Here is a 20,172-nt window from a genome sequence, read left to right on the forward strand (position 1 = left end):
TTAATGAGGTACGTCTGTCCCACAAAGACGTATACAGTATACAGTTTATAAAACTAGTGCAGCAGAGTTACAGTACAGTATTCTTCAGTCTGTATGTCATTCTTATTTTTCACTTTGTTTGATTATTATTTTTGAGCGGTGGTAAACCGCTCCTATATGTGGCTGTGCGTGTGTCTGTAGCCTTTTTTCTCAGCGTTTTGCCATAGCAAAACGTGTGTGTGTAGCATACCCTGTACATCCTAGACTCAAATCCTAATCTGAAGACGTTATGCAAGCACGACCACGGCTCACTTCACATTGGCTGTGATTTTTTAATCATCAAACAGCTCAGAAACAGCTTACCCATAATGGTCAAATTACTTATACACAATTTTTATCCTGCTCTCCCAGCATGAACATAATTAAACAAAACAAAACGGACAAACCACAAAACACAAGGGAGGACAAAAACGCGTATAGTGAACAATTTACTCCAATATGTCTGTCTATTGTATCTGTTTGTGTGTGGTCCAAAACAGTACACAACTTAGCACTTATCATGAATATTTCCTTATTGAAACCCTGATGTTGGTATAGTCAGTGATAGTGAAGGTTAGGTGTATAAATAGGTGTTCAGTGTGTTATTTGATGCATCACTGAGGAGTAAACTTCTAAGACTGTGGCAGAATAAATATAACATTCATGTTCTTCAAATCTCCACCAGACAGATAGAGGTTAAAAAACAGGCTATGGGGTTCTGTTTTCAATTTGGATGTTTGAAACGGAACCACCATTGATACAGTATCTTGTTGGTATAAATAACACTGAGGTGAGGGAAAGTTTATTGCAACAGTATTTGTATAACAGGTCTTACTGGGGCTATTCACAAAGAATTCCATATTCATGTCAAATATTTGTCTCTATTAAATAGTAAATAGTGCTAATGGAACGGCTTTTAGTGAGTCACACACATTTTAATGGGGCTGTTTTAGCCTGAGATGTTTATGAGTAAATCACTATTGTTTATTTACAATTAGCATTCCCCTTTGCGTCCATTTCGGGGACTGCTTGTGTGGTTCATACAATTTTGACAGACGGACAGAGCGAGAGACAGACAGACAGATGTTGAGAGTTAGTGTCCATTGTTCTTGAGGTCTGAGAAAGTTTCTATAGCGGAACGCCGACTGCAGTTTTACAGCGGAACCCTTGGAGTCCTCCGGAACACTCTGCTCTCAGGGCTATTGTCAAGCTGTCTCTATCTCACATACACTCATGTGAAATTACACTCTCTCTCTCTCACACACACACACGCACGCACGCACGCACGCACGCACGCACACACACACACACACACACACACACACACACACACACACACAAACACAAGTGAACCCCCCCCCCCCCCCCCCAGACTCTGCTTTTATAAATACCAATCAAGGTGATTTATTCCATTTCCTGCAAGTGGAAATGCATTTTTTCTTTTTACAAATCCTGACAATGGGTGTATGTGTGTATTTTATTATTTATTTATGTGTGTATTTATTTGATTATATGTGGGTGAACAACAACATCATCTATTTGTGACTGTAATATAGAGAGACCTGGACAGAAAAAGACAAATACCCTGATGGCAAGAAAGAAAAGCACAACATAATACCTGGGTTGTCAGTACATTTACTCTGAAACGCTGACATCAGCACATAAATCCTTAACTCTTTGAGGCACACACAGAGAGAGAACGAGAGCAATATTGGAGATGAAGAGGGAGAGAGTGGAGATGAAGAGGGAGGGAGAAAGAGAAAAGACAGAGCGAGAGAGAGAGAGAGAGAGAGAGAGAGAGAGAGAGAGAGAGAGAGAGAGGCTGGTTTTCCTCAAGCTTCAATATATCTGGTCTTTAACCATTTATGGGACAAATTTGCTTTAACAACAATCTAAACAAAAAGAAACACATGAGCCGTGATTGAATGTAAACTGTGTTTGCAAGGAAATACATGTAAACACAGAGACAGGCAGAACAGGAGACCACTTATCAGTGTCATATGTGAAAAAAGAAAAACATCTGACACACACATGCACAGTGCACACACAGGCGCAACATGCGTGTGCGCACACACGCACACACAAGCCAGCATCTTAAAAGAAAATGCTGTATAGAAGTGTTGTACTAAGCTAATTAAAATAAACTATCACACTTCAATAATACTATTCAATTCCTGCCAGTAATGAATAACAGAATGAGTGAGTTTAAAACTGTCAAACTGAACTGTCAAATGTTTAGTGCCATTTTAGTGTCAAAATGCTGTTTTATTGAATTCAGCAGAATGTTTTTCAATAACATCTGAAGTGAAAATATCTCCTACAAAATACAACTACTAATACATAACATTTTGCTACATTTCTCTTGCTTTCTCTGACTTCCTTGCTCCATGTAATTACATATACATACCAGTACATTATACTGCATCTCTCTCTCATAGGCTGAGCCTGAGTGTTCAGCAGATGTCAATGTACTGCTTCCTAATCTGGAAAACATCTTAACACACATACACATAATACATGTGGGATACACACCTCTGTTGTCCACAACCACATTATCCAACCTTGTACAATCTCTGTGCAAAGTACCAAAAAAAACAACCTCAATTTAACAGATACAAAAAATAACACGAAATGTGTTAAAATCACATACAATATGAAGTACACGTGTGCACACTATACACATTTCACATAGAAAAATACTATATAAGATGATAAGGGAAAGTAATAAAAGGGGAGAACTTTTATGCAATCAATTATTCAATAATCTAGTAATCATTTAGTAAGGTACAAAATGACAAAATCTCATCTTTGTGTCTGCTATAAATTATAAACTGTATCAACTGTTATTCAGAGATAGAGAGAAACCAGGTGCTCGTCAGAGAGTATAATAGTAAAAACGAGTATAATGGTGCTCTTGGATCTACGGGATCAAGTCATCAAAAAAGAAAAAGGTGATCCAGGCACTCAAGTTTAAAAAGGAGGAATAGCTTTATTTCATATTAAAAAGCCTTGGCTTGGCTTTTTAATATGAAATAAATCTGTTCCTCCTTTTTAAACTTGAGTGCCTGGATCACCTTTTTCTTTTTTGTATCAACTGTTAGTTGAGGTCTGTTCTGGGATCGTTCACTGTTCACATGCAGCGAGATCCCCAGTATTGACATGGTTCAAATGATATATTACAAATATATCCTGTATTTTCCTGTCCACAGTATTCCAAAGCACTAGTATTCCTTTGATTTATTATCAAAGGAAGATATAGAAAATGGAACTGAAAAAAATATACCACACCCAAAATTTCCATCCAAACTCCCTCCAACTTGGAAAATTAAAACAGTTATGTTAGTAATTCCAAGATTCATATACATTTATGTGGAAGGAAGGCACTGGAGCAAACACGGACTACTTTTTATTGTTTACAGGGTGCATTTATTCAGTAATTCACAAAGCAAGTAGATTAGAATGCCATCTCTCTAAGCAATATTCCCCTTCATGTATTCGTTATTGTTACAATAACTATTACAAGTTTGTTAATGTATTGTATAAAACCGAGTTCCCCTGGAAAATCGGATTCCATGTGGTTTCTCCCCATTTTGACATCAGGACTTTGTCGCAAAATATTAGAAGTCAGATTGCTCTGTTTTGTGTAAATGTAACCGATCTCTATTTGCTCATAATTGATCCCAGATTAATCGGACCCTAAGTAGACGTTGAGGAGCCAACTACACAGTGTTTTGTTCTGGCTGGATGAATCCAGTGTTAACGATGATGTTGCCCAGGCCTTTATGTCCTCCAGCATTATTTATATCTATTATAGTCAGACTACACTGCAGAATCCTGTGTTAATACAAATTTTCCGCTTTAGCAAAACAAATGTACTTTGTTCTATTGGTAGTTTTGCCTTTATTGGAAATTATTCTGAGGGAGGGAGAGAAAGAAAAAGAACAATGCAAAGAGAAACAAGAACAGCTGAAAAGAGAGGAATCCCCAGTGTTTATCCATTTGTAACTCTCAGTTAAATTAACACTGAGGAGTTTACATTGTACACTATAGGCCCGTGCAGAGACCATTAGGGTCGATTCATACTCCACTTTTAGAGCCTAATTTATTTCGGTTCGGCTCTGTCTAAACTATGATATGGCGTCATTCAGAGGATCGGGGGCACGGGTAACGTCATTAATTCGGCTCCGAATGACGCCATATCATAGATTAGACAGAGCCGAACCGAAATAAATTAGGCTCTAAAAGTGGAGTATGAATCGACCTTTAGAGGGGTCCTAAGTTAATCTTTTCAGTTCAAGACACTATAGAAAGCTGTGGGGGGAAATAGACTTAGAGCTATATTTTGGGATAATATTATGCCTTACCCCTTCTTTGCCTTTTTTTTTACTGTTTGAATATCTAGCTATAAATGCGAGAAGTCTCTGCGTGTCTGTCTGTCTGTCTGTCTGTCTGTGTGTCTGTAATCCGCGTATCTCGAGAACCGTTCGTCCCACCGGCTTCAGATTCGGCACGCGCGTTCCCCGCCGCGGCACGGAGTGCAGTGCCGGGTCTCGACCCGACCCGACGCGCGGTTTTCCCGAACCGGCGCGAAACGTTCGGAATCTCCTTATTTGATTGTTGGTTTATTTGGTTGATTGTTGACATCAGGCTGTTCCGGAGGAAATCGGCGAAAGCTCTGACTCATTGTGACATCACTTCATAAAAGGCTCTGACATCACGTACGCCACATGAGTCAACAAAAAATCTCTGTGAGTGTGTATGTATGTATGTATGTAATCCGCGTATCTCGAGAACCGTTCGTCCCACGGGCACGCGCGTTCTCCATATATGGGCATAAAATGAATGCCCCCATATATGGGCATAAAATGGATTGCAGACAGACAGATACAGATATCTCCATATATGGACATAAATGGACAGAGGCAAACAGATGGTCAAAGATCTCCATATATGGGCATAAAATGGACGCAGACAGACAGATACAGATATCTCCATATATGGGCATAAATGGACACAGGCAAACAGATGTTCAAAACGGGTCCTATGACAACAGGTATAATGAGGTTTGCATTAAAGGGGGAACCGGCACTGTGTCTGCAACACAGTTGGAGGCACAGACAGATACTCCATATATGGGCATAAAATGGACGCAGATAGACAGATATCTCCATATATGGGCATAAAATGGACCCAGAACTATAACTGCAGTGATCTCCATATATGGACATAAAATGGACAGCGACATACAGACAGACAGATACAGATAACTCCATATATGGGCATAAATGGACACAGGCAGACAGATGGTCAAAACGGGTCCTATGAAAACAGGTATAATGGGGTTTGCATTAATGGGCGGGGCATTCATTCCCTATTTACATTGTTCCGAGTTGGCCAGGTCGCCGACTAGACGCTGGAAGGGCGGCCCAGCTTCTAGTACTTCAAATAGCCGATCTACATTGACACATTGTGAGCTTGTAGATCAGCTATTTAAACTATTTAGAAAAAAAAATGGCAAAGAAGTTTAGGGATGAGGGTTAAGGCATGGACGAAAATAGGGCCCATAGGCTACTACGGTGCAACATTTTAACATTTGCGGTGGCCCTTTTATATGCAGAAGTGAAAGTGCTGTTGGAATTGTGCTCCTTAGCGGCCCCTCAACATGTGATTCCAATTTGGAATTGATTGGATGTCATGACATGTGGCTCTTTTTATTTTTAAATACAGCCCTCCCACTAATAATGGAAGCCAATTACAGGCTGAATGGAACAACAGAGTGGCATATCAAAACCCTGTTTGACGCTCATTTTCATTGTCACATAGCTCCCTAAGCCTTTTGTACCTAATTTGGTTTCTGCAAGAAAAAGTAGCATTAGTGAAATGGCTTTTGGCTCTGCATGGTTTATAGTCCTCTCCGGGGTCAATCTGACAATGCGTTCATGATCTTGGCCTTTTCTTTTGTAAAATAGACCATACCAAGGCATAGACCAAAGCAATTATACTGTAATTTGTGATGGAAATGTTTCATGAGGAAACATAGGAAACATAATACTGTAGTAGGGCCTAATCTGTATGTGGAAAATAATAATAGATGCTGATGGAACATACATTAGGGCTACTGGGAATGTGCATGAAAGGTTTGACGGTGTTCGGCCCGGCAGTGTCCGACATAAGCTGCACATAGATGGACACAGACAGGGGCGAAACATAATTTCCACCTCCTGGCGTGGCGGAGATAAAAGCTCACAAATTAACATGCATCTCGTTTGTTTAATCTGCACAAAACTTGAAGTTTAATAGCAACAATTTATGGATGGGGGAGGGAGTATCAATCATACAAGTGAAACTCAGAACTCACCATCTAAACGCTGAGTGCTTGGCTGCACATGGTGGTTGCAGCTGCAAAGCATAAAGGTTGGAGGGAACGTGACATCACTGTGTCAGGTGGGGGTGAAAATGTTTTTTCTTTTTACTAAGTGCATGGACATCAGGGGCAAAAGGGGCCCTCAGCCCCCACCCCCACCCCTCTGTACATACAGTTAAGCACCTTAAAAATGGTTTGATGATGTCCAGCAATGAGCCAAACTGACCAATCATCAAGCCAAGTCCAAAAAGCAGAGGATATTATGCCTTCAACATTCTCTGTGCATATGCGTCATGATGACGCACAACAGTTTTTTGAGGTCACGAGCATTTAACCATTGTCACGTGTGGGTTAGAATGCATTAAGAAAATGCTAAAATGATTTTTCCAGCTTAAGGGATATACCAAAGTGAAACAGACAACCATAACAATAACATAATATAAATGTATGTGGGATTTTGGTAAATGTCGGGATAGCATCCCTGCCAACTAAAGTGTGCTGAAATTAGCAATGGACATAATGCGTACCTCACTATACACCAGTAAACCTGTTCCAAGCAGGTGGCCAGTGGACATCGCCTGGTCCTCCTCATTGACCCCGAAATTGCAGTGCGCTGCAGCTTTGTAAACTCCCAACACTGCACCTGACCTCCCACCGGCGATCGAAAGTATACCGCACACACAGGCGGGAAAAAACATACCACTTTGCCTCCTGAAACTGTCAATCTGCCATTGCGCCTCCCCAAAGATATGTTACACTGACAATGAGGATTTTCCTGTGGCGTTGGAATGTCCCTACCTTATTTGAATCTGATCCTTGTGCCTTGTGGTGCAGCGACTGTATACACGAATAACTTTGAGTTGAAGGTGGTGATGGTGCAAGCCAAGTAGAGGATTATAAGTTGCTTGAATGAGGCCAAAGGCAAATGTTAATATAGCTTGTCATGATAACACATCACATGATGACCACAGTTCAAAGGTCTCTGTCACCATGTACGTCATTGTGTTCTGATCCAGTATTCGTTTCTCCCTGTGGTTTCAGAGTGTCCATGTCCCCCAGCCTTCTAAGATGAGGTTATGGAAGCTGTCAGTCATCTCTTTGGTGATATGTGGTGCCGCCCTCTGCTGCCTCCTGCCTAGAAGCCCCTTTACCACAACCAGGAATCACAGTCTCCTCCCCTCTTGGGAATCGTTGTTATCATCATCAGCAGCAGCAGCATCGTCATCATCATCCTCATCACCTTCATTATCATCCTCTTTTCCCTCATCCTCCTCCTCCTCAGTGAGGGCATTACGGAGGCGCAGGGTGCGCTCTGCAGGAGGTCTGAGCTCCATGTTGACAGAATGTAAGTCATGGATTTACCATCTCCTTCCACCTCATTTAGGGGGTTGATCTTTTTGTTTTGTTACATGAAGTGAAGTGAATTGTCACATCACTGAAGTAAATGAATGTCAAGCAATATTAGTCAGAATCACTGCTGGTTTGAAATCTTGCTTTCTTATTCTCCTTTAACTGCTGCCGAGGTCAATTATTTCTCTGTCTCTCATTGAAGGTTCCAGTGTGCATTCAGCTGTAACATTCATGACTGACTGAGGTCACATTAAAAACAGGATACTAGATAGAATGTACTGTCATCTTATATCCTATTAAAGATAAAGGAGTACATTAATATTAGAATAGAATGGTGTTAACTAATGGATTTTGCCCTGAGACATACTATACTGTACATACACATGCACATACGTACACATACACACAAATAAACGAATGAATGAACGAACGAACTTGTGCACAAACCACTTACACACACACACACACACACACACACACACACACACACACACACACACACACACACACACACACACACACACACACACGATCATGAAGACAGTGATGTCATCCATGTGAATGTGAACGTCTAAGTGTTTTGTTTCCTTTGATCTACTGTGCTTGCTTTATAGTTTGATTCCATTTAGCTTAGCTTAGATTTGTTTAATTTTGTCTGCCTGGTTAGTGCCACAAGAAATGCATTAATGGGACTAAACATTGGGGCTTGCATTTACACAGGTATAAAAGGTTCTGGCTTTCATTTCATTCTGATAATCTCATGGCTTCTTTCCCTGTCTAGACAGCTGTGAGAGAACAAACAAATACTCCAGATCTTGACTCTAACGATTTACCTCATATACACTGGACAATTCACAAACCAATTGGTTTATTATTATTAATGTCCATTTGTTATAATTTAGCTTTCTTCATCAAGATGACCCTTAACAACAGTTTAGTGTGCAATTATAATGTGCCTCTGTTGTAGCTTCAGGCTGGTCAGTGGTCCCAAAACTTCCAGCAGAATCACTTAGCTCATCAGACTCATGTAATTCAACCCTCAATCAGTACTTATTCACACATACAAAATGTTGGCTGTGGAGCTCTCGCTTAGTGTGTGTTTATAGGTCACAGCTCATATTTATAGTGCTTTATAGGCTGACCTCACACTCTGGCAAAAGTTGGAGACAGAGAAAATGTCTGTGTGTGCGTGCGCATGCTTGTGCGTGCGTGAGTGAGTGAGTGAGTGCGTGAGTGACCAGCATCAGCTCTAACTACAGTATGAGATTTATAGATTTGATTTATAGTCTAGATTTACCAATTTTTTCAGCCTTTCCTCTCTCCACAGTCATGCAGATGTTCCAGTCCTTCACCGAGGCAGAGTTAAAAAGTCTGATTGACAGACTCATTGCGAGGAAGCAGCGTCGTGAGGCTCAACAGGCTGGGCGCCGGCCTAAGCGTGCTGGCGGCCGTGGCAAGACCAAGAAGGTAATTGTTACATAGCTGAATAATGATAGGAAAAGCTCAACAGACACAGTCCCACTGGTTCAATGGACTGACCTCTTGCTGACTGATTGATTTTGGGGTGCTGGGTTAACATAGAGAACGACAAAACCCACACATCCAACACAATTCACCCTTTGTTAGCCTTCTGGTTGGTCCCTGACTGACCAACCAGCAGGCTCTATCTGCCTTGTCCCGCCCTGGTTCTGCCTTTTTTATGTTGAATTTGCTAAAATATTTTATTTGTTAAAGAAATAAAAACATTTAAAAACATGCTGAGTCACTATACTGACACTCCATTTTACTGAAACCAAGTGAAGAGGGGCGGGACAACGGGTGGGACTTGGGACAAAGGGTGAATTCATTTGAAACATCAAACTGAGTTTAACATGCTGTTGTTGAATAACTTCAACAACAGCTTATGAGTGTGTGGGTTCTGTACTTCCCTGCAGTCTGACATCTTGCTTTCTCCTCGTAGGGTCAGAAGCTATGTGCTCTACGAGAGGCACAGCTAACTGTCAGTGAACTGGGCCTTGGGTACCTTAGCGACGAGACCATCCCTTTCCACTACTGCAGTGGAACGTGTCATTCAAAGCGCCGCTTGTACGACCTCATCATGAAGAAATGGACAGGTAGGGGCGTGTCACGGAGGGACCGCGCCCCCTGCTGTCGGCCAATCAAATACGAGAACATTGTGGTGTTTGACATTAACAATAAATTTCAGACATTAAATAATTATTCTGCACAGGCATGTGACTGTGTATGACATACTATTTTATCATTAAAACATACACTGTTTTGAGCCCCCAAACAAAAAATGATAAAGGATTAATGGGAAGGACCAAGAATTGTTACAAAAACATGACAGCTTGTCAGCTTATGTCAGCTGTGACATAATGCACTAGCGCTACTGCAAGGCAAGGCTAGTGCTAAATATTGTTGGATTGTATGCGTGGAATACAGAAACTACCATGTGCTGCCACACAGAACCATAGAGGACCTTGGGACATGGCTATCATACCAAAGTGTAGCTGACCACTACCAGCAACTAAGGTGGCAGTCATCTCACCAACGTGGATATGACATAATGATTCCTCTCTGGACTGTTGGTAAAGCAATGCGTGCAATCATAATATTCTACCAAAGGCCAGAGCTGCAGGAGTGCTTTGTTCAACACTGTGGATTCATATGCCTCTCACCTCTGTTCTCTTACCTTGCTAGCCATCTGCTAAACAACATAATATTTCACTGGACCAAGGATTATGACGGGTGGGCACCATCCATAATCAGGCTGACGAACAAGAGGAATCATGCTGTTATGTGTCAATAAACAAGCCAGCTCTCCCCCTCACTTTGACATGCGGCCAACATATTACGGCAGTCAATGTGAGACAAATTTGGCTAATACTGATCAATTGGCTGTCTAATCAGCTATAGGGTGAAGCATCTGTGGTTTGGGAGGTGGTGAGCAGCTGAGAGAGAAGAGCCTGAAGAGGAGCTTAGAGTCAGGAAATCCTGGAAATCCAGGAAATTAGGTAAAATGCCGACCAAAAAAAGAAAGAAAGAAAAGAACCGGATGGTCAGCATGTGGACATTTTGGCCAGTAGCGTTATGTTTCCATGAAACCTTGTGACAATCAAAAGTATAACACAACTCAGCTTTACACAGCCATGTGCTTTTGGATGTGTGTATCGAACAAGCATCTGCACATAGACAACACAATCTGGAGCGTGCCCTGTGAGAATATAGTGCAAATAGAAAAACATTACTGGAGGGCATTACTGCAGTGGTTCTCAAAGTGAATTCCAGGGACACTGTGGGTTCTTTTAGGGGGATCTAAATTGACCCATACAAGTCTGTAACTCCGACAGTGTACAAATTCATTTGGTTCCATTTGTACACTGTCAGAGAACTTGAAATTTGAAAGTTTGAGAACCACTGCATTACTGGATGTGACAGTTGTGCTGTGTTCATGGTACTGGCTGGCCCATAGCCCAAAGCTAGGGCCTACCCTACCATATACTGGGAGGTAAGCAGAAGCAATCTGTGGTACGTATGTGTGCCATGTGCCATGTGAGATGCTGTTTATCACTTGACAACATGATAATGTTTCTATTGTGAATAGTCAGAGGGACTACTGCACTTACAGTACAAGAGCCACATCCTTCATCACAGATGGTATGTTCAAACATAGCAGGTCAGACCAGAGTGCTCTCTAGAGCTCTAGATACAGTACTCAGACTCTCACGGACGGGCCATCCCATAGGTGGGGGACACGCTCTAGACATTTGTATATAGGTATATTTGCATCGGCCTGTCCTCCAAGGCTGCATTTATATGGGAACAGAATGTATGATGTTTGAATGTGGCCCAGATCTGATGGCTTTCTAAACAGGGAAGGATTTTCTTTTCGAGAACATCAGATCTGGGCCATAAAGACTAAGAAACTAGATCTTTGCTGCCCTTGTAAACCCAGTCTCTGCCTGTGTGACAGCAGCACGAGTATTTATGACCCATAAACCACAGAGTAATAATAAGTTATATTTATTTATTCAGATAGGCAAGCTGTTATTTATTAAACTAGGTGGTGCCAAAAGAGAGACTGTACATGTATAATAAATGGTATGTTATAATATGGCATGGATGTTATATGATGCTAATAAGTGTATTATCCAGACTATTCAATAAAGATAACCTAAGTTATGACACCTTTCCACATCTGTCTGTGTGCTTTCTTCATAATTTCTTATACAGTATATACAGTATGTGTGTGCATGCGTGCGTGCATGTGTGTGCATGTATACTGATGTATAGAGATCACGTACCGCCGTACCGGTACATATACCTGATTGAATTATCCCCTTTTTTGCACATCCCCCATTGCATGCAGTTTTTCGTTACATAAGTTAGAGGGTCTGCCTGTACTTTTAAACCTTTTCTTATATAACTAATAATCTGATTTTGTTTCTTATATTCAGGTATTTCTTTACAATCCACTAATTAGCTATGTATTGATGTTGTTACTGTAGCATAGTCTTGCAGAACACTAACATTTTGCTGATTGTACCTGTATGATTGAGTGACAAATAAACCCAGATTCCTGATGTTTATATATCATATTGTATATTTACATACAGTAAGTGTGTGTGAGCATAACATAAGTATAAGCCAGGCCCAGGAGGAGCTGGGGATCGTCAGACTGGGAAACCTGGGATTCCCAAGCAGCCACGAGCCACTCTACCTCCTGAGCTTCTGATTAAATCACACCGATGGTAAACCAATTCGGGTCTCTTTCATAAGCCGTTAGACTTTTCTAGCAGTCTAAATAAAGTGAAAATAGACACATGGGGGCAGCTTGCCTGCTCAGTGTTACCCAAAAGAAACAAGCAAACCAACTGTTAGTAGCTTGTTTGTCAGACAGACTCCGTTTGTTTGGATAAGGCTGCACGTTAGGCTCTACCACAGTGTGCATGCATGTGTGTGCATGTGCCGTCATTGCTGTATGTGCATCTGTGGATTGATGCTCATCTACATTATGTGCTGCAGAATAGCATGGGCATGTTTATGTGTGTGCAGACTGTGCACGTTGTGGTAAAGTGTCAGGGTCAGGACTCCATCACAGATTTAATGTGACTTCAGTCTAAACAACTGCATGGCACGCGCATGCGCACACACACACACACACACACACACACACACACACACACACACACACACACACACATGTGTATGCAAAAAAAAACAAAAAAAACATTCCCTTAATGAGGTCCTGGAAACACTTGGTCACAGGATTTCCTATGCAGATATTTGGAGCCCGCCACAAAATAAAGTGTTAGTCACCGTTGTTTTCTAAATCTCTGCCGTTTTGTCTGTCTCATACATGGGGTCTCATACTACTAGCCCTGCTGCTAGCAGCATCTCACACTGACTGTCTGTTGTCAGTGCATTTGCTTCCTTACCGAGGCTCCAACATCACTGCATTAATCGCACGTTAAAGTGCAGGCTTGGGGAGTGAGTGATGCGCTTGCCTATACACGACACAGAGGCTGCACTCACTGCGTGTGTGTGTGTGTGTGTGTGTGTGTGTGTGTGTGTGTGTGTGTGTGTGTGCAATCGGTGTGTGCGCAGTAAAGTCACGCATGCGCAGATCCTGTTCGAACTGAACGACACAATTTTTTCCCACTAGACGAGACAAAAACCACTAGACGAGACAAAAACCGAAAGCCACTTACTGGGAGCTCATGTGCTTTGCACACGGCTCCAAAAATATATATATAATGTTGGCATGTACCATCCCTTCATCATCATAGTCCTCTTCCATCTATCCATCCATCTTGTATGGCTGTGTCTTCATCTTTTCATTACCTCAAAAACAAATAAAAGTCAGATGACAATATTTGCACTTCACCATGGCAACTGTTTGCTGGTAAAGACAAAATGAGGAGAATTGTTTGTTTACATTTTTGAGAAAGTTACGGTAATTGGTGACACATCTGTCAACCTGTCACCGTTTCTTTCATCACGTCTCTACCGTTACTCGTCTGACTTGAGGTTATTTTCCAGCTGTGTCCAACCTTTGCCACTGAATCTCAGGAGCAGAATAAAAGCAGACTAGTGGTGCTGTTGCACTAATTCTACTGCTTTATCTGTTTGAATGTGGTTTTATTAGGCAAACCCCTTCATAATTCACTTCCCACTTTAGCTGTATAGGCTATACTGACACTTATCAGCATAGTTATTGTTGTCAATACTACCTAACATTCCTTCAATAAAAGACACATTTCTGATATGAGTTAAAGTTGCAGAATTGACAGTTTATTGATGGTGCAATTTGTAACATATACACATCAGGAATCTGGGTTTTGTCACTCAGACCAAAGGAATAGCATAATGCACATCCCCTAACTTGTATACGGTGCTGGATCCAGGAAATAGTGAATTAATAAGGGATAATGTCCGCACACATTATAATGCTCTCCCGTCTTTTCTTTATTTTCAACCAACAAACAACGTTTCGCCCAGCAGGGCTTTCTCTTGAGAACGCCCTGTTGGGCGAAACGTTATCCCTTATCCGTATATCCCTTATCCCTTATTTATTTGTCACTTACTCATACAGGTACAAGCAGCAACATGTTAGTGTTCTGCAAGACTATGCTACAGTAACAACATCAATACATAGCTAATTAGTGGATTGTAAAGAATATACATGTAAATAAGAAACAAAATCAGATAAAGATAGGAAAAGGTTTAAAAGTACAGGCATGACACACCTTCTAACTTATGTAAAGAAAAAACACATGCAATGGGGGATGTGCAATTTGTTGCTAGTTTTTTTATTTTATTTTATGTTTTATTTATTTACTGTAGACAGGCAAAAAGATACATTGTTTGTGTTAAGAGACTTGATTTGATGTATTTGATTTGAACAACAGAATACATTTTCATATGCAATATGCATAGTATAGGAAAGATGACAGTTGTGCTGTAAGAAATAAAACCATAGGAGGGCTTATAACTATAAGAGAACCTCACCGTTTAAAGACAATTCTTAACATTGTTAGTACTGTACATGGCTTGATGATCTTGTCTTTCAAGGGCATAATTTCAAGACATGTTGGTGTTGGTGTGTGGCCTGCTAGTTGGCATATTTTCAAAAAGCTACTTAAATGTCTTCCAGAACAAACTCCAGTGACCTATCCTGTCAAGTTTGTCAACCTGAACTGAAAAACACCTGCATACCGTAGCTTCCATGGAAGGAATACATGATTGCCACCACTTTATCTATTCACTCATCCTTTTATGTGTTCCTCACAAACCTACCTCTCACACCCTCACACGGTCCATGCAGGCTAAAGAACTCCCTGAAGGCAATGGAGGACACATTTACTTGTACAGTAGGCTATATGACATTACAACAACACATTTTAAAGTGCTTTACACAAAACATTAGCCATGAAGACATTATGATAGACAACATAAAGAAAGCAAAAGAAACATTTTTAGCATCATATTATTTCAATATTTCTAACATCAGATATGTGAATATTGAAAACAATTATTTTAGAGAAAAAACAAACAAAACTGATAAAAAATTAATTTCTTAAGTCATTTCTTATCTTGGTTTAGGTTTACCGGTATCTATTGCAGGTGTTTTCAAAGTGGGTGACGGGGCACCCTGGGGTGCCGTGACGGCAGTCCAGGGGTGCCGCGGGATAATTTGATATTTTTTGGAATTTATTTGGACACAATATTTAGTATCAATTTAAACTTGAACTTGAACTAAAACGTTATTTTCTGTCAGTTCCAGACAAAATGTCTATTATCTCAACGTTTTCCTCGCAACATAATCACTAAAATATGCTATAAATATGAGGTGCTGGGAGTGAAGATTATGAATATAATGTAGGAGTATAAGTTTGGGAACCCCTGATCTATTGTACCACTTGTGACGTCAGTCTCTTGGCAGCGTAAGCTGTTAATTTCTTGGCCTATATTGCATTACTGCCACAGATGATTTGACATCTGTTTCTGATCAAACTCTTATGCTCATGGTCTATCTGACAGCATTTTAATTACATATGTACTTGCATGTTATTCCACCTGATGACCTTAATTTTTCACCTTGTACATATTACTTCATACAAATGAAAGAAAATGCTGATGCAGAGAATAAACTTCAGATTTCATGTAGATGGGATACGTATATTTCACTGTACTGCACTGTTGTGCTAAAAAGAGAGCTGGGCCAGAAGGCAAAGTTCTCAATCTACAGTCAGTCTTCATTCCTATATTCTTTATCTATGTAATGTGAGTCATGAGTCATGACTGAAAGAACAAGATCACAGATACAAGTGGACGAAATGGCTTTTCTCAGGAGGGTGGCTGGCATCTCCTTTAGGGATATCCCAAGAAGCTCAGTCATCAGTGAAAGAGCCGCTGATCCTTTTCATAGAAAGGAGCCTCTGGAGGTGGTTTGGGCAATGGGTATCTGGTAAGGATGGCTCCTGGTCGGACATGCCTGGAGGTTTTCCAGGCATGTCCAGCTGGAAAGAGGCCATGGGGCAGGGGGCAGACCGGGGACAGGTGGGGGGATTATATCTCCACACTGGCCTGGGAACTCCTCGGAATCCCCCAGTCAGAGCTGACTAATGTGTCCCGGGAAAGGAAAGTCTGGGGTTCTCTGCTGGAAATGTTACCTCCATGACCCGACTCCGGATATGAGGATGAAGATGGAATCTCTTGGACAGTAGAATGCGTGGCCATTCAATTCTGGTCCTTCAAAATTAATGTTCCTTCTGACCATATTGTCTCTGTCTCCTGCCTCCTCTCCTGGTGGGCCTGGTTCGGCCTCTATACACTGGAAGCAATGCTTGGAATGAAAGAAGCAAGAAATTCAGTTCTGCTTCACCAAGCTGTTATACTTATTGTCCAGTTTTGAATACCACTTGACATTTTGAAATGGATATATCAAAAATTATTATGTACAGTCAGACAACATCTGAATGTATACAAGCTGTGCAGTATCTGCAATTAAGAATGCATGGTAAAACATGCAGATGAGTAGTTTATCAGAGATTCTGTCACAAACCTCCACACTTCCTATCTCTCAAATGTTAATGCATATAATCCATGTAAGACGTCCAGTCTGACACGTCGCTATGGAGGTATTAGTAAGAGTTCTAAGAACACAGTAAACCATGTTTCCACAGAGCAGCCAAAGTGTGATTCATAGTCTGATGATAACACTGCAGTGAAAGCCATCACATTCAGCAGTATGTCAATGATCTCTCTCTCGCACACGCGCATGCACGCGCGCACACACACACCTTTTCATATGAAATTCAGTTGAAAGACAACCATCATAAGAAGTTATTTTTCCATGGAGCAAACCTATCTAGTTATGGAAACGATGTAAGCGAGAGCACAAGAGAGAGTGTACATGCGGGTATACAGGCCTACATGTTTAGTGGCATGCCTGTGTGTGTGTGTGTGCGTGCGTGCGTGCGTGCGTGCGTGTGCCCGCATGTGCGTGCGCCTGTGCGTGTGTGTGTGTGTCTAGTGTCTGTGTGTGCATGTGTAAGTGCATCCATGAATGCGTGTGTGCTTGTGTGTGTGATGTGTGTGCTTATGTGCGCGCGCGCGTATGTGTATTGCATGTGTCACTTGCACACATGTAACAAGTACCATTTATCATCATCAGCCAGCTTTGTTTATCTTGTCTAGAGGATGAGGTAGGACTATCACTCAACCATGACCTGTGTCTTCATGGCCATGTTTGTGTGAGAGCATTAGTGCCTGTATGTGTGAATGTGGGAATTAGCTTGTTTCTCCACAAGGCAATCAGAAGACCCTTGATCTTTGTATGCAAAGAATATACAGTGTGTGTGCCGGAACAGGTGGTTGTCTTCCATACAGACATCCCTCTCTTGTCTTTTTCAGGAAAGGAGACATTCTTTAGTGACGCATGCAGGCAGTCATGCATTTGTTTTGGTACTGTACCAGGAGAAAGATGTGGCCAAGGCTGTGTTTCAAGGACAAACAAAACCATGATTTTTGTTTAGAAAAAGAAACTTTAGCTCATCTCTTCAACTATTCACAATACCATCATTGTTGCTCAAAATTCAGACTTGTGTGCACACCAGACAGACACGACTCAGTAAACAATGTAGAACTGACTCTACCCTTGTGAAGGCTCTCCATACAGTACCTCTTACTTACACTGTACAACATCAAACATAGTGTGCATTATTTTTCACGAGTATCCTGTGGTCACCTATAGGTTTGACTCATGGTACTTTACCTGTTGCAACGGTTGTGTTGTGTAGAGTTCTCAAATTCTGCCAGAACTCGACCATACCCGAACCCGACACGACATTTAGGGTAGGGTAGGGCCTAAAATGTATGCTAATTAGTCGGGTAGGGCCTCGGGCTCAATGAAAACATTATTTTATTACTTTTACGTTTTCAGGCCAGGTAGGGTAGGGCCTAAAATGTATATGCAAAGTATATCGGGCCGGGCCTCGGGCAGCCGGGCCTCGGGCCTGCCCAGTTAGGGCCCAGTTAGGGCCGGGCCTTCATTTTCAGGCCTGTTGAGAACTCTAGTGTTGTGTTCTGTTGTGAAATGTTATCATATTCTGAGATTGAAATTAAATGAAAAAGTGACTTACTGTACTATTCTAACATTTCTTTCTTTCTTTCTTTCTTTCTTTCTTTCTTTCTAGTATCTTTCTTTCTAGTATCTTTCTTTCTAGTATCTTTCTTTCTTTCATTCATTCTTTCCTTCCATTTCTTTTTTATATTGCGAGAGTCTGAGAAAGTATGGCTGATATTCTTAATTGTGTGCCAGTACTCACACAAGCTTGTAACTACAATTTCCGATGTGCAACATCATGATGCACAACAACTCAGGCTTTTGCTAATAATACAATCCTATCTAGGAAAGACACAACACATATATTGTTAACAGTACAGTAGAGATACTATAGCACGGTATAGAAACAGCACATTCATAAACACAAGCCATGGAATGACTTTACGGCATATGGTTTGGGCTAGAGAGTTAGGCCATAATCACATGGTTATAACGCTAACATAGAAATACAGAAGAGAGCTCATTAGAAAACACAGTAGTCTGAGTAGAACAGTGGAGAGTGGATCGAGTTTTCACAACCACACAGGCAAAACCACATGGTTTGGGACAGACAATTGCCACCACTGGAAAGATATGAAATCAGAAATTATTATAATTTAGCCCAGTTTTACCCCAAAACATAAGCAACCCTATAGCCAATGTTTAGAACAGGGATGGATGTGGACCTAAAGCCACAATTACCCCACCACCACCATTGTTGCAAAACATGATAGATCCTATACAAGAGAGGTGATGTAAAGGAAACTCTAATGACTCTGAATGTAAATTCATCTCGACATATATTCCAAATTATAATGACATTAACTAATTCTCTGTACAACAGGCAATTCTAGACTGATTAAAATCTGTAATGGCTTGTTGGTATTGTGTGGTTTTGAATCCTACTGGGGTGGCAGCTGACATATCATCCAGTTAACTTGAAGGTTACTGTCCAATCTGGGAGTGTGCATATTATGCACAACAGTTTACAGTTTACAGTTTAGTCATTTAGCAGATGCTCTTGAACCAGAGTGACTTACAAATAATAAGCAAGGTAGTATTGTTCTCTGGCCTGTCTGTATGTTGCTCAAAAGGTCAATGTTCAAGGTCATATTCAAGTTCATATTCAAGGTCACGGTCTGACTGTAGGGCCAACTAACTTGAGAATGGATCATCAGACTTTCATGAAACTTGGTAGGGATTATGATGAACATTTGAGTCAAAAAGATCAAAGGTCCAAATGAATGTCAAAATCAGGGGCAAATAAGATGGGTTTTCATTCAACTTGAAATGATCAAAAGGCTACACAGAAGAGTTCATTCCATTTTGGACCACAATCGAGAGATGTAGAATAACTTAAGAAATGATGGTGCAGAAGGGGTATGCATGCCTAGTCTTATATAGTCTCACAGGGCTCTATTCTTTTGCCAAAGGTTCACATGCACTAGAATAGGCTTCATGTGGTTAATGACATGTTTTCCTTTGTGAGGGTACACACTGAATACACGATGTCTCTGGGAAAAACGCAGATCGGATAGGTTTTCCCACTCTAATGGCCAGCCCATTGCATGACTACATCACACAGATATTGTTAGCCTCATTATGGCTCTTAACATTACAGATATTTTTAGGCTCGTTAAGAGTAATTAGAACATTACCGACCTTGTTAGGTTTTCTAGAGGAACACTATCAGGTTTAATTCCAGCTTTACTTTCAGGGCAAGTGCAACTCTGGGACACTTTATCCACCCTCATTACCTGAAGGTTGAGAATTAAGACTGTAGTGATGTCAGAGTCTGGCACTGTAAAGAGTTAACTGAGAGCAGAGA

The sequence above is a fragment of the Nannobrachium achirus genome (genome assembly GCF_963921795.1).
Source record: "Nannobrachium achirus genome assembly, chromosome: 1".
Taxonomy (NCBI): Eukaryota; Metazoa; Chordata; class Actinopteri; order Myctophiformes; family Myctophidae; genus Nannobrachium; species Nannobrachium achirus.